At 41.1% G+C, this 15,445-nt stretch overlaps 1 long non-coding RNA gene across 1 annotated transcript; it reads left to right on the forward strand.

Annotated features, from left to right (window-relative positions):
- Positions 1-8,267: 8,267 nt before the first annotated feature.
- On the forward strand, positions 8,268-15,229 carry LOC309692878. The gene is made up of 2 exons (XR_014272510.1): positions 8,268-14,927; positions 15,053-15,229. It is a non-coding gene; the product is annotated as an uncharacterized lncRNA (long non-coding RNA).
- The last annotated feature ends 216 nt before the right edge of the window (positions 15,230-15,445 follow it).

A 15,445-nucleotide genomic window follows, 5' to 3' on the forward strand; every position in this document is an offset into this window, starting at 1 on the left:
GTTTAAAAAATGTCGTGTGCAAAACACAAATGAAGAAATAGAAAAATGGCCTTTTACCTCACTGGTGCTGGATTTTTCATAACTGATAAACAGCGACACAGTGTGGTTTTAGATCTAGTCTTTTTTTTTGTTCTTCCCATCTCTTCATACCATCCCCCTTTTTTTCCTGATGGCTGGACAGTGTGTCCTTGGAAGTAAATAAGCAGGGACTTGTTGAGAAATGCAGTATATCCAATGAACACACTGAGATAGATTCTGATGATGACAAACCACTTGTACTCCAATGAAGAACTAACAAAACAAGAGGATGTAGATGCTAATGTCTGTATCAACAACACGTTGTTTTTTAAATTTGTATTTTATTTTTTTCCATCTTTCTGTTTATGAATTTATTGGTAGAACTGAGAAGTGATCTGTCTGATGTTTGTAACTGTTTGTTGTTGTTGTTGTTGTTGTTGTTGTTTTACATGCATTGCAATGGTCTCTTGTTGCTTGGTAAGTAATAGATTTGATTTCTTTGTTGAGTTCAGTCTTTATGTAGCATAAGATGATGTGATGGAGGGGAGGAAAGAAATCTACAGGAAATTAGTTCTGATTGTGGTTTTTGTGAGTGGGAGTGAGAGCGAGCTCTCCCTGTCATCTGGTTTACAGCGTCTGAGAAAAAGTTTTTCTACACTCGAGTGTCTGAATATTTTATTCCTTTTAAGAAAAAAGTAATAAAAGTTCTTGTATATTTTCATATTGAATGCAAATGAAATCCTGTTGTAAAACAGGTATTTTTCAGATTAGATAAAGAGCTATGGAAAAGTTAGATGTCATCAGGACTTGTGCTAGCACTGCAGGAAGAATAAAACTTCAAAATGCATTTATTTAATTTAAGTAATCTCAGAGAGAAAATGTGTGAATCTTTGATAAACTTACCACAGAAACAAATAAAAATAAAATCCACTAAAGGTGCATCTTCCTTCATTGTTGCATTTGACCAATTTTTGACAGGTTCCACTGGCATACAGGGGCCCGTGTGCTGTCGCGTATCACACGCCCTGTATAAATGCGTAATTAAAGGGAACCCCCCTCAAATATTCACTGTTCTTCCTCCAGACAAATTATTTACTGTTATTTCTGTACATATGATAGTGAACTTATCTCTATTTACAAATAAAGACGTGTTTGCATGCAACACACTACCCCTCCCTCTCCCATAATGATAATGAACAGTTCTCAAACTGAATTCACCTTTATTACTTATGGATCAAGTACTTAAAAGCAGAAGGTAAGAATACTCAGGTAAGTATGAACCCATTTGTATTCATTTTACTTAATTTTTGTGTGGGGCAAAAATTACACAAATAATGCAGTAAAGTCTATTCTCTCCTCCCTGCAAAACAAGCAAGAAGTACAGAAAAAAAGAGACTGGATTATGCTAAAGATCATATCAGTGAACCGGGAATATGAAACCCTGAGAGAAGTTGCCTAATCACAAGTTTAACTGAAAGAGGCAGCCTTAAGTGTGCTGTGAAAACTCAAATACTAGATACGAGGAACAAAACATAATAACAAAGAAAACATAGCAAAACTGAAAACATTCAGCAGGGGACGCAAGAGTGTCAAAGTAAAACAGGAACCAAGAAACATTCACAAAGACGTAGACTTGACACTGGGACGTGGAGACATAACTGACTGGGGAGACAGAAGGAACATGGAGACAAGGGTGACTAGACATGAAACGTGGAACTCTGGGAAGGCAAAGGCAAAAACAATAAAGAGAGCCAAAACCACGAAGAACAACCAATCCAAGAATAAAACTTAAACTTCAATAAAACCCAGTACCATGACACTCCTACATATTGTGTTCCACACTTCTTACAAGTTATTGATTAAACATAGTTCTTAGAACGCTGATTACCCTTACATTGTGAAAGGAAAACACTGTCATTTTAAAAACTGTGCAACTATTTACGGTGCTGAAAAATTTGCCTCTGAGGTCTGGGTCTAGCCTCAGAGAGTGGTCCGATTTTGGCCTTTATAAGATCATCTCTTGGGTTTTTATTTCTCCTAAAGGCTGCAATTAACTTATAATCTCAAAACATTTTGGTGTCCTGAACAAGTTTCTGAAAGTGGTTCCTAACAAACGTGGTAACCACTGGGAGAAGAGGAGAGACATCAATGGGCCTGATCTGTAACATGGATTTGAAACACTTCCTTAAGGAAAAGCGACAGTACCCTCTTGTGGACAATGCCGAGAATCGAATTTTAGTAGCTTTCCTGAAATCAGTCTGCTGAGTTCAGATCCTGTGAAATCTCAATAATTGGGACGTAATTAGTCCAGCAAATGTATGCTTTGGATGAAAGCTTGTCTTAAACAAGAGGACATGTGTATCTGTTTGTTTGAAAAATACTGTTACATCCAGTCCATGGTTATTCAGAAAATTTGGCCCCTTAAATGTGGTTGTATCCAAGGAATCAATTGAGTTTTTTTAAATAATGGATTTAAGCTTAATCGAGGCATTATGGTTGTTCAGAGTCCTTAAAAACACCTCAAAATCTTGTTCAGAATGTTACCACATTCCCCAAATATCATCAGGAAACCGATAATAATGTAATGTTTTTTTCTCATATTTTTTTAAGACAGAGGTCTCCCACTCTGCCATGATGTATGGCGTATGCAGGGGCAAACATTTCACCATCACCACCCCTTTTATTTGCAAATAGAAGTCCCTGTTGAATTCACAATCATTTTTCATTAGGATGACTTCCAACAGTTCCAGTAATAATTTGTCTGGTCTTCTCTTGTGAGAATTTCTGAAAAATTCTCCTTACTGCATTTATTCCTTCTTTAATGTCTATATTTGTATAGAGGCTATCAATGTCAATTGTAAACAGAAAGGATTCAATGGGGGCTTCTAGTTATAGAAGAGCCCTGTCCTTGGCTCAATAAATACTTCTTGTGCTTCTTCTGATACAAGTTATTAATTACCTTTTCAACTATTGGTATTGTGTCTAAATAAACTGGTTTCTTTAACTTGAAGTAGTACGTTTTGTCATTCAGCTGCCTGTAGCCTCTCTCCTTCTCTTTGTCCAAAATCACTTCAGCACTCGCCTTGTCTGCTGGTTTTAGAATAATTTGTTTTCCTAGATTTTTTTAAAGCTTTTGTTTCTGCTGTAGTTAAGTTAGGTTTGATGCAACTTATTCGAAAATAGTTTTGGAAATAATCCCAGTACAGCTCTCACCAGGTGCGGATGCTGACCTATGTGGCGAGACCAGTCAGATTTTAGGGTAAAAGGCTGAAGTTCCGAATCGTTTTTATTCCAATAATATATAGCCAATTTGACCCTTCTATGATATTGTTGGATATCATATTTACATTGGAACCATAGATTTTTATTGTAGCCCTTTGTGGGAATTAAATTGCGACCCCTATTCAGCTGAGGAGTGGAAGGGTGAAATTCTTTAGAAAGGTTTACTACACCATTCTCCCCCTCCCACTGCTTCGAGCTTATGGGGATGTTTGATTTACATATTCATTCTAATACTGAAACACAAACATTGCATTTATTTTTTAATCCAATTAATACTGTCTCAGTGCAAAAGTTAAAAGCAGGATATACAGGAATGTGTTCCTCCAAACCTTAAAAGTGTTCTTTGTGGGGAAGGGCATTGGAGAAACTGATGACCGGGATAAAGATTTCAGCTTCCGGAAATCTCTTTTGGGCTGTCTTCAGTGCCCCTTTCAGCTCAGTCACCGGCATTTTTTTTTTAATCCTTCTGTGACCTGTTGTTCCGGCCAAAGGATAAGACAAATTTATCCACCATCATGCTGCAGGTTGCTTTCTCCAGCACGGCTTCTGCTTGGCACTATTTTGCTCCTGCAAAGCTATCAATCTGCACTCCCTTTTTTGCAAAAGGTGGGAGTCTGGCAACATTGGAGTCTCAGATGAAGGTTTTGGTGAGGGCGGTGAAGCAGGAGGAGAATTCTCTGCTGGTTTTGTTTGGAGGCGGGTCTGCACACTGGACCTCAGTATATTTAGGTTTATGGGGGTCAGTCTGTAGTGTGCTACAGTGTGTGGTATGGATACTTTGGTTGTTTTGCCTCCACTGGTTTCTGAGGGGTTGGATTCTGTCTTTGCGAGATCAACCACATTGCTACTCAGCTCCACAAGAGGTTGGGGTGGCTGGGCAGGGGGAGGTGATCCCTCTCCGCCAGGGGCCTTCCGCTCCCAGATTGGAGATCGTTTTAATCCTCTGGTCCCTTGGCACTGATTGGCCGGGGTCAGTCTCCTGTAAGTTAGTAGGAGGGGTGTTCATCAGACTGTTCTCTCTCCCTTCCTCTCTGTCTACAAAGGGTGATGGGATCGGTCATAGTTGAGGGTGTGTTTTTGGATGAAGTACACATTGCAGGTTTGTAATCAAACCTTCATCAGGCTGGCTTGCTTGTTTTCAGTCTGTATACAGGTGCAGATTTGTTGAAGATCACACATGTGTGTTCGATCACATGTCATAATGCTTAGGCTTTTCAGTGTCCACAGCCAATCAGAGAAAATTACAGAATGACTGTAGAAAACATGGCAGATATGTCTCTATCGCCCCCTGGTGTCTGGCAGCAGTATAGGTCATAAACCCCGCCTCCTCCATGTTGGCGGATAGGACTGGGGTCGGTCTAAAATAAATTAATTCTCCTCAGATACATTTTTTCCAAAGATTCTTTCTTTTGTTATCAATAGTTCTCATCACGCTGATTTATGTCCAAGGGGTCTCCTTTCCCATAAGTTTGATTCTAATTCCTACTATGTTAAATTGGGTTGTAACGCCATCATGAGAGCTTTGACTGGCAGCTGCAGTCACGGAGAAACTTCCGTATCTCTGTTCGGGAATAGCAGATAGAGCGTAGGCTCTGAGAGGAGGGCCAGTGTTTATGTTACGAAAACACGACCGACTGTTTTAACCTGACAGCCTGAGGTGTTCTTCAGTAAACTGGACTAATTTCAATTACTGCAGAAAACTGTTTTCTACAGTCATGGAAATTACACGGGTCAAAGATCTTTGTATTAAGAGGGACCTGATTGGTCACTCACCTGCATTCAGGGACCTCATGAACACAAATTTACAATATCAGATGTGATTCAGAAACATAACTGAAAATTGCCCTGACAAATGGCTCTACACAGTCCTATTTACATATGAACAAGCAAGCAAACAATTTATTTACATAGCACTTTCAGAACAACTCCGAGCTGAAAACAAAGTGCTGTACACTTAACATGCCCCAAAATGATACATTGAATAAAAATAGAAATAAAAAATAAAATTTATGATAATTAGCACGGTGGCACGGTGGTTAGCACTGTTGCCGCACAGCAAGAAGGTCCTGAGTTCAATTCCACCATCAGGCCGGGGTCTTTCTGTGTGGAGTTTGCATGTTCTCCCCGTGTTTGCGTGGGTTCTCTCCGGGTACTCCGGCTTCCTCCCACCGTCCAAAGACATGCAGCTTGTGGGGATAGGTTAATTGATTAATCCAAATTGTCACTAGGTGTGAATGTGAGTGTGAATGGTTGTCTGTCCCTGTGTGTTGGCCCTGCGACAGACTGGCGACCTGTCCAGGGTGTACCCTGCCTTTCGCCCTATGACAGCTGGGATAGGCTCCCGCGACCCTGAAAAGGATAAGCGGAAGCGAATGGATGGATGGATAGAATAAAATTTAAAACAATAAAATCAGGGTCATACATATTCCAAGAAGTAAAAATGGATTTTAAGAGGTGTTTTAAATCCATTTCCATCCATTTTCTTCCACTTACAACACATTGTACAGGATATTGCAATTTGGGCATCTCACAACCTTTCCTTATTGTTGTTTTTCCACAGGAAGTAGGCGCAGTGAGACAAATTGCACCAATAAAATATGTAAAATTAAGCAAATTATAGGTTTCAAATTGCCCCCCCCCCTCCCCCCAAAATGGATTGTGTACATTTTTTTGTAACATCCTAATGATACAAGGATTATGAAACACCATACAAGTCAGAGAAAGCAGAATCATATTCCTATCACATTCAATTTGTTATGTTGATTCATCAATTTTCCAGTTCAGGCTCCTACGATAAAGATTACCTTATGTCATCATAGATGAAGGTATGCACAACTGCATCTGAACTTCCTGCTGAACTACATGACTGGATCACATCCAGACTGGAGACAGCAACTCCATGTTGGACTTCTGGAGGCTGGAGCTGGTTCTGCTTTGGACCGGAGAAAACCTCCAGTTGTTCAACAATCAGTTCATCACAGGTATGTTGTCACTGGCGCTGTTGAGCTATGTTTGAGCCTCTGATGAGATCTTTGTTTTCTCACGATGAGACATTGAACTCTTTTATTATCCAGTATGATCATGAAGGGTCCTGACAGAAAACATTCACCTCTTCATGCAGCTGTGGCTGCAGATGTTTGCCTTGTGTCAGCTGACCTGTGCTTTCTGTGTGAAGAGGGGTGGAGGGCCTCTACCCGGAGGGGGTCACACAGCAGCTGAAGTATAGTAAGTAGGTGAGCAGAAGGAGAACTGGAAAAATTGTTTTGAGCACATGAGGTACAGACAGACATTGTCCTTCATTAAAATTGGTTACCAAAACAAACTCTGAAGGAGAGTGATGTTGGAAGAAATTCAAATCAGAAATTAATTGTTGGTTGTGATTATCTAACCCATGGCAGTGGTGCTCCACAAGAACAAATGTTACATGCTGAAAATAAGGGGGCGTTAGGGGATGTAAGTGAAGAAAATGGTGAAAGTTGTCTTTGTGAGTTAGAAAACAGCTACAGCACAATTTAATATCTCTTCTGTTAGAGAAGCAAGCTGTTCTGCACATACCAGAGAGTGCCGTGGCAGAAGTAATCATATAGCTTTGTCAAATCAGTAAGCTGTCAGAGTCACTTCCACAAAACTGAGTGAGGGCCGCATTAGAAACAATATGAAAGAAGCAGTGCTAAAAGTCACAAACTGACTTGATGATAGTTTGTGCCAAAGATCTACAGAGCTGTGGAGAAAGCTTAGTTGAACTGAGCAGAGAGCCCAGAGGGTGGAGAACCAATTGGAACAATAAACAGAAATCTGGAGCAGAGTAGACAAATAGGAGTCTCAGGCCTAAAGAGCAGAGCTCAGGAGGTGAAGCTAAGAGTGAAAGACTGGCAGGGGAGGGAGGCTGTTCTCCAGCTGTTACGATAAATAACGTTTTTGGGGGGCTAAATAAAGTTTTTTTTTTACTTTGACTTGACTTGACTTGATAAAGTTTAACATTGAGATGTTAATGAAAGTGAATCTACAAGGTCCAAGCCCAGTGAAAAATAAAATTGAATTCATTCTGGAACTAACAGCAAAGCTAACTAACAGCAACCTGTCCACACAGTGGGCAGGTTGTCACAATAGAATTTGCTCCAGGCCCATCAACGTCAGCAGCCATCAGAGAGAGAGACCAGCAATGTTCCTTCTAAGCTGCGCGCGTGCGCAGTTGCGCACTGCTGGCACGGTCTCTGCGCACAGAAAATCTGCGTTGCGCACAAAAAAAAATCTAACGTGAATTGAAATTAAAATGAGTACGTTAACAATTCTGTTTTGCAGTGTTAGTCAGTAAGTGACTGGCTGCTCCCGTATGGGATTAGAACGATGCCACCTTATCCGATAGTCCAGCCAATAATGCAATTCACATTCGTATATAAGCAGCTAATCAACGTCGCTGACAGGCTATGACAGCGTCCTTATGTGCCAACACCGGTGTTTTAGCTAGCAAAGCGCCGTGGCTGATGTGGAGTGAAACCACGTTAATGACAACATGGACAACCTTTGGAGCTGTGAGCAGGACAGACGGAACAATTGATGGAAAAAGTGTGGACTTTATACCAGTTTTTAAATTGTGTTGATAGGCCACGTAAAACCAGAGTTATGATTAAAAATATTTGCAATGTTTGGTTTTCTTCCTGAGCACTATCCTTGTTTATATTTACTGCGGGAAGAAACGGTAAAAAACGGCGTTTTATAAGGAAAACGCTCAAAAGCACTCTCCGCCTGTGAGCAAACACGACACCAAAAACCCCCCACACTTTCCTATTGGTCACAAAATGTACCATGTCGACCAATCAAAAAATGATATGGCAACATGGCCATGACCACTTGTTTAGGAAGGGGGAAGTTTTAGGAGTGAGATGTGAGAGATTTGCGACATTTGGCGCAAATCTTGTGTAGTTAGTGTGTAGTGTAGTCAATAGTTTTGTTGTGTGTGTCAGAACTGAAGGAAATTGCCTTCCCGGGTTTCCTCCGTGGCGTGAGCGATAAGCAGAGTTCTGTCCTTTCCTTCTAAGATTCCTAATTATTTAAAGTAACACTCAGGTATGCCATTCAGCTGGGTTAGTTACGACGTCGGGAGCAGCTTGGGAGAACAAGGAAACACAGACTGCTTCAGGTTGTCTTCCCAAATCGACTCAAAGGTTTATTTGATACACAGCAGTTTATATAGATGAAAAAAAAGGTTCGTGTGTCAGCTTTCCCAGTTCAAACCGGTACAGACCAAATAAGGAAACGTCTTCCTGCCTTGTGAACAAAGAAGTATCCTGTGTGTAGTTTATCAGCTCAGCTACAATTTATGATCATCCCAGCAAAATACACTCCTAGACATAAAATACAGAGTTCTTTCATTAGTGAATTCTGAAACAAACCACCTAGCCTTTAACGAGCCTTTTCCAGGAGATAAAGAAAAAGGGAGGATGGGAGTAAGGAAGTGGTCTCATCTCTGTGGTGTTTTCGACCTTGGGGTACCAGCTTGTGAGTCCTACACATTAATTCTTGGGTCAGAGAGAAAAATAACTAAAACAAAGGGGCCTTATTGAATGACAGAGTTTTCCTGTATAAAACAATATCCTGTAAATGCTACTATGGTATCAAAATACCTAACAGTTCCCCTCTTTTATTATTTTTAAAAATAATAACTCAAATAGAAAGGAAAAATCACAAATGTAATAACATAATATAAAAAGCAAATCATAAAATGTAATAGTTCACAACCTAATGTTCAATATACACATCAGGAACATCATTGGTAACATCTGACACATAATCTGGGTCAATTTGTGCCAATTGCAAATACATTGAAGTAGCTGTACTAGTAGCTATACGGGTTATCATTGAACGTACACAGGGTACCACACAACAGACAATAATCATCAAAAACATGCTGCAACGGTTACAAAGGCTACAATTAGTTCCTTCCATCTTCCAAACGTGTCCTGTAGCCACTTATGTAGCCACTGACCGTGACCTGCATTGGCAATTAGTTCTATCTGCAATGCTTCAAGTTTATTCATAGCTTGTGTGAATGAACCGTTAGGAGCGGTATTATTGGGAATGAAAGTACAGCATACATCAACGGTTACTAGACCACAGGTACCGGTCCAATCAACAGGTAAAGCTAATCTAAGGGTATTATTGCACAACCAATAAGCATGTGGGATTGGTCTGGTCAGGCGCGTGACCATGTGTGATTTAACTAACTCCCCCCAGTCAGTATCATTTAAGACACCGTCTGGGGGAACAATGATCGATTCTCTGCTCGAACTTGAACTGTGTGTGTGTTCCTCCAGATATGATACAACTTCAGCCACAGAGACAGCTAGCCATGTCTCATTACAGCGTGCACCTGGGGAGTCAGAGAAGAATGTATAGTTATCCTTTGTATAATCTATGTGTGTGTCTGGGCCAGTTAACTTTAGTCTGCGCAGACATATCATACTAGTATTAAAATGGAGAGGGATCTGTCCTAAGGGCAGTGAGGGCTTTAACCTATTCTTAGGGCGTTTCATTGGGGCGCAGGTCCCTGCGGTGTCATTAGATAACTTCAATAATTCGCCTAATGGAGTCTCAGGGTTAGTTGGTGTGTGTGCGTGTCTAAGTAGGCAGTCGAGAGGGCTCAGAGTCAACTGTAAAGCGTCTTTAAAGAGAGCATTATTTCCACTGATTTTCTCTAGTCCCTCAGTGAGGGGGAAACCGGATATGGGGTATCCTACTATTACCTGTTCTGGATTAGCCTTTGAACAGACATAACAGTTACTGTTTCCTAAATCACGAGCGGCTGTTCTGGCATTTTCATACCAGGCGATAGCTCCTGTTCTAGAGGGTGCATAAAATGGTTTATTAGTGGCGTCTATGTTGCTATTTACTGATTTTAGGGAACGTGAGGAGTGCATTAAGTAGGTGTCTTGCAAAATGGAGCATGAGGTATAGTCAGCAAAATATGACCTGCAGAAATGTGAACATGGTTGCAGTTTACAATACAAAATAGCAAAGAGAAATCCTAAGGTTAATGCGATAGATATGATAAATAACCTAAATATATAAGAAAGTATATAAGAAAAACAGTTCTTCAGTCGTCTCCTGGCCTGGTCCCAGGTTCGAGAGACATTGAATAAGCGTCGTATGATGACAATGGGCATTTCATTTTCTCCATTATCAGGATGAAATGAGTCTGGCTTTATCAGGTTAGACATCATGTGGTACTTTTGGCTTTCTGTTCCTGCTGGATGTTTGAGTACCTTGTCGTTGTTCTTTCAGACGTTGTGTGTTAATCAGTGATTGCGTGTGTGCACTGGATCCGGGCGCTGGCTCGCCGGAGATGTCGTCTGCTTGATCCGACGCCTGAGATGGTCCGATTGGGCTGGTCTTAACCCTGCTGGCATGAATCCACTGAGGTTGTCCGTCTGTGAGGATGCTGGTTCTTCGTCACTGCCAGTACAGTCTGGGGCTGGAACACGCGCGGCCTCCCAGAGAGTCCTTGGTTTTAGTGGCTTCTCCAACATGCGTCTCCTTGTCTCCACTGGTGGAACTGTGGAGGGGAAAGGCTGAGAGAGACAAACTTTCTGATAGTTATTATTCAGTTTTTCTATCAGGTTGTGAACATCAGTGGACAATGCAATATACATCACCTTCTACTAGCGGTGCCCCTCTGGAAGCTGACCATGGTGTTGGAAATAATCTTATTTCAAATGGAGATAATTTGGTTACTGCAGATTGAGTCATTCCAATCTCACAGAGGACTTGAGGAAGTAATTTGACCCAGGTCATTAAAGTTTTAGCACACTTTTGAATTACTTCTAATGTGAATGAAGATCCTCTATCACTGTTAATCTGGTGAGGTATTCCGAATCTGGGTATTATTTCATTGCTCAACTTTTGATAGACTACTTCTGCAGTTTCTTTTGAGGTTGGATAAGCTTCTACCCATTTACTAAATTGATCCACTATTACCAGTAAGTACTTGATGCTTCCTTGTGCTGGCATATGTGTAAAATCAATTTGTAATGTATGAAATGGAAAATCTGGTTGTGGTAAATGCTGATGTTTCGCTTTTGTTTTTCCTACATTAGTTCGTGCACATGTTAGACAGGTTGCTAATATGCGTTTTACTGCGTGTGATGTTTTCTCAATTACAAATCTTGATTTTATTGCCCCTATTACCCCTCTTTGTCCGACATGACTCACACAGTGAAAATGTCGGGCAAGGACTGGCATCAGGGAATATGGGAGGGCAATCAAACCCTTAAGATTTTGTATAAGCCATCTCTGTCATCTAAGGTACAGTCATTATTCTCCCAATAGGTGTAATCACATGCAGAGGCTTGCTCTTGTATGAATTTTAAATCAACATTTGTTCCTAAATAGTCTGGGAGTTTAAGTGGCAGCTGTAGGGGCACAGATAATACTTCCTGCGGAGGTGGGAGCTGTGATGCAGCTGCAGCCTTGGCTGTCACGTCTGCTAAGGCATTACCTGTTGCTTCGTCTGTGTCAGCTGTACTGTGTCCTTTCGTTTTTACAACTGCAACGGCCGATGGCAGCTGTATAGCCTGAAAAAGTCTTTGAACAAAATCACAATTTAGCAATTTATTTTCCATCAGCAGATCTAAATCCTCTCTGTCTCCACAATGTGCCAAAGTCATGCACAACGCCAAATGCATAGCGACTGTCTGTGTAAATCGTCACATGCTTATCCAAATGTAGCTCACAGGCGCGTATTAAAGCCATGAGCTCTGCTTTTTGTGCTGAGTGAAATGGTAATGAGTGAGCCTCTAGTATGATGTCAGGCACTGTTACCACTGAATAGCCACAAAGAAATGAGTTGTCATTCGGCCTTGAACAGGACCCGTCCACATAAACCGTGGCTGAGTCTGAGATAGGTGTTTGCTCTAAATCTGGACGTGGTGCTGTGGATTCCTGTATACGTGTCATGCAGTCATGAACGTCAAGCCTGTCTGAGCCATCCTGTCGGTCAGAAGAACACAGCATAGGATCAATAAATGTGCTGGCGAATCAGGTGTGCTGCTCGCTTTTATAGTGAGATTTGCATATGCTGTTTAGTTATGTTTGCTAGAATGGTCGTGACCTGGTGATTGGTGTATAGAATAGTGTCATGTTAGAGTGTGAGCTTCTCGCAGTCCCTTATCATGATAGAGCAAGCTACTACTGCCCTCAGGCAGGCCGGCATTCCTGAACAATTCAGGCAGCACCTTTGAGTGGCGGAGGTCAGCACTCCCTTTAATGCATTGAAAGAGACAGTCATTTCTGTGGATCACAGTATTCGAGGAGGCTTGTCTTTTTTGCAGCATTCACGCAGAATGTGGTCATGAAAAGAACAGTCTGGTATCCACTGTCTGCAATAGTTCACCATGCCTAAGAAGGACGACATTTCCTTCTGTGTAGTGGGACGAGGGACGGAGGTCACAGCTTTGACCCTGTCTGCAGTCATGGAACGTTTTCCGTGAGACAGTGTGAATCCCAAATATTGAACAGAAGTCTGACAGTACTGCATTTTCTTTGCAGATGCTTTGTGGCCAGTCTTTTGGAGGTGCTGGAGAAGCATGTGTGTAGCAGTTTGACACAGTTTTTTCACTTTCAGCACAGAGGAGGAGGTCATCCACATGTGGATCAGGGTGCAGCCCTGGAGGAGTGGAGCACCATTGAGAAAGCAGCAGAGCTGTCTATCATGCCTTGGGGCAAACGAGTCCAAGTGTACTGCTTATTTCTATGTGTGAATGCAAATAACGGCTGTGTGTCACAGGTACTGAGAAAAAGGAGCGGAGCATAAATCCACCACGGTAAAATGTGTATGCAATGCATGTCAATATGCTGTGAACATCTGAAACGAGAGGTGGCAGAGGAATGTTGACTGCATTAATTTGCCTTAAGTCTTGTATGAAACGCCATACGCCAGGTTTGTTAGGCTTTGGCACAGGATTGACAGGAGTGTGGGCTTTATTACTCCTGTAGTCAATAAATCTCCTATCATGACATCTAGGACTGCGGCTTTTTCCGTGGAAATGGGATGCTGCTTGACATATACTGCTTGTTGTGTTTTAATAGGTGTACGTGATAAAGTGTACAGTCAATAAATCCTATATCATTCTCACTTTTTGACCATAATGTCATATTCTGGTATTCAGCTGGCAATGTAACTGCAGAAATAGTACAGTCGATAGGGTAGGTTAGATCTATGTGACGACATGGTGTAGTTATATCATAACCTATGTCTGAGTTATGTGACAAAATCACTGTTTGACCTTCACTTGTGTGAGCAGTTATCATGTTGTTGAACAGTGTGAGAGAAACAACAGTGTGGCTCCCAGTCATGGGATTACCTGGTAGTGGCGTCTGTACACGTTTTTTTTGGCACAGTGTGTGACATAGAGTACCGGACAAAAAGGATGTTGAGTTCATTCTCTGCTGAGGGTCCAGCTGACACAGAGTCTGTTCCTTCTCCATCATGTCGGTACATAGGGCAGAGAAAACATAAGCTGTTATCAGTGTCAGCAAACATTTCACCCTTTATGTTAAATGAAATACACAAATTCATTTTTGCTTTGGGTGTCTGCGGCTGCTGGAAAACTGAGCTAAATTTGCACCTCTAGCTTGTCCAACAGTGCATAAAGCGTTTTATGAATACTAGGATGGATTCATCAGGCTTCTGTTTACACATAGTTACTGCATTTAAGTCAATTTTGTCTCTGGACATTGTTAGCAGGAATTTCTTTAGATTCTTAAAGAAATCGGCGACTTTGTCATTATTTACCCTCCTTTTGTCCATAGCGGTAACATTTGATGCATCACGTCGCGGCATTCTATCATATATTTTCTACAGGACTTTTTAAGCAGACTACTTTTCTTATCACAAATGATATTCAACATTTCTACTGACCTGTTTTCTGGCGATAATCGTTCGGGATAAGGCTCCGGAAATAAATTAGAATGCATTGAACTTCTTAAGTTGTAAACAAAGTCAGTCACATAAGCACTCCCGCATGTTCTGGATACGTGATCATGGACGTCTTCACCGATTCGCGGACGTAGGTTACACGTAACCGGAAATGGGAGTTATACTGAGCCGTTATTTGAGACTTTATTTTGTATTTTATTAATTTTTGGTTTTACAGGTACTTTAGATTTTTTATCGGACCTGTCTGTGGTCTTTGAATAATTCTGACCCATGTTCAGTGATTTCCAGAGGGGTTTACACGCTAGGAGGATTTAGGTTAGTATTTTCGCTGCGGCACAGCTGAGGTCACTTTAAATTTATTGCTAGCAATTTTTTGTTTGTGTGAGCAACTCTCACTTAGCGAGCAACTTCTCGCTTAACGAGCAACTTCTCGTAAAACAACAGGCAACTTCCTGTGTCTTTCTGCTTTTAATTTACTGCTTTTAACCCTTGTATGGTAATCGGGTCTGTGAGACCCGTTTTCAGTTTTCTTTCGTTTTTTTTTTTTTAACAAAATTAAATTTAATTATTTACTAGCTTTCTGTGAGTGAGCAACTTCTCACTTTTTAACGTACGTTTCAAGATAACAGGCAACTCCCTGTGTCACTCTTTGATGAGCAACTTCTCACTTAACGAGAAGTATTTAAGACAACAGGCAACTTTCTGTGTCACTTTTTCTGAGTGAGCAACTTCTCACTTTTTAACGTACGTTTAATTAAACAATTAATTATTATTATTATTATTATTTTTTAAACAAAATTAAAATATTCAAGACAACAGGCAACTTCCTGTGTCCACCAACACCACACAAGGGTTAATTTACTTTATTCGGGGACTGAGGAAGTCAGTCAGTGTATCTCTCTGGATCACTAAGTGAAACTTCGTCAGCATATCCCGTTTTTTTATGGATCGATCACTGAGAGAGGTATAATATGGTCTCTATATAAATATGAAAGACGCATATTTACCTTCTGTCAGTAATCCCACTTCTGACACCAAAATTGAAGGAAATTGCCTTCCCGGGTTTCCTCCGTGGCGTGAGCGATAAGCAGAGTTCTGTCCTTTCCTTCTAAGATTCCTAATTATTTAAAGTAACACTCAGGTATGCCATTCAGCTGGGTTAGTTACGACGTCGGGAGCAGCTTGGGAGAACAAGGAAACACAGACTGCTTC

Source organism: Aulonocara stuartgranti, assembly GCF_965226115.1.
Source record: "Aulonocara stuartgranti genome assembly, chromosome: 17".
NCBI classification, from domain to species: domain Eukaryota; kingdom Metazoa; phylum Chordata; class Actinopteri; order Cichliformes; family Cichlidae; genus Aulonocara; species Aulonocara stuartgranti.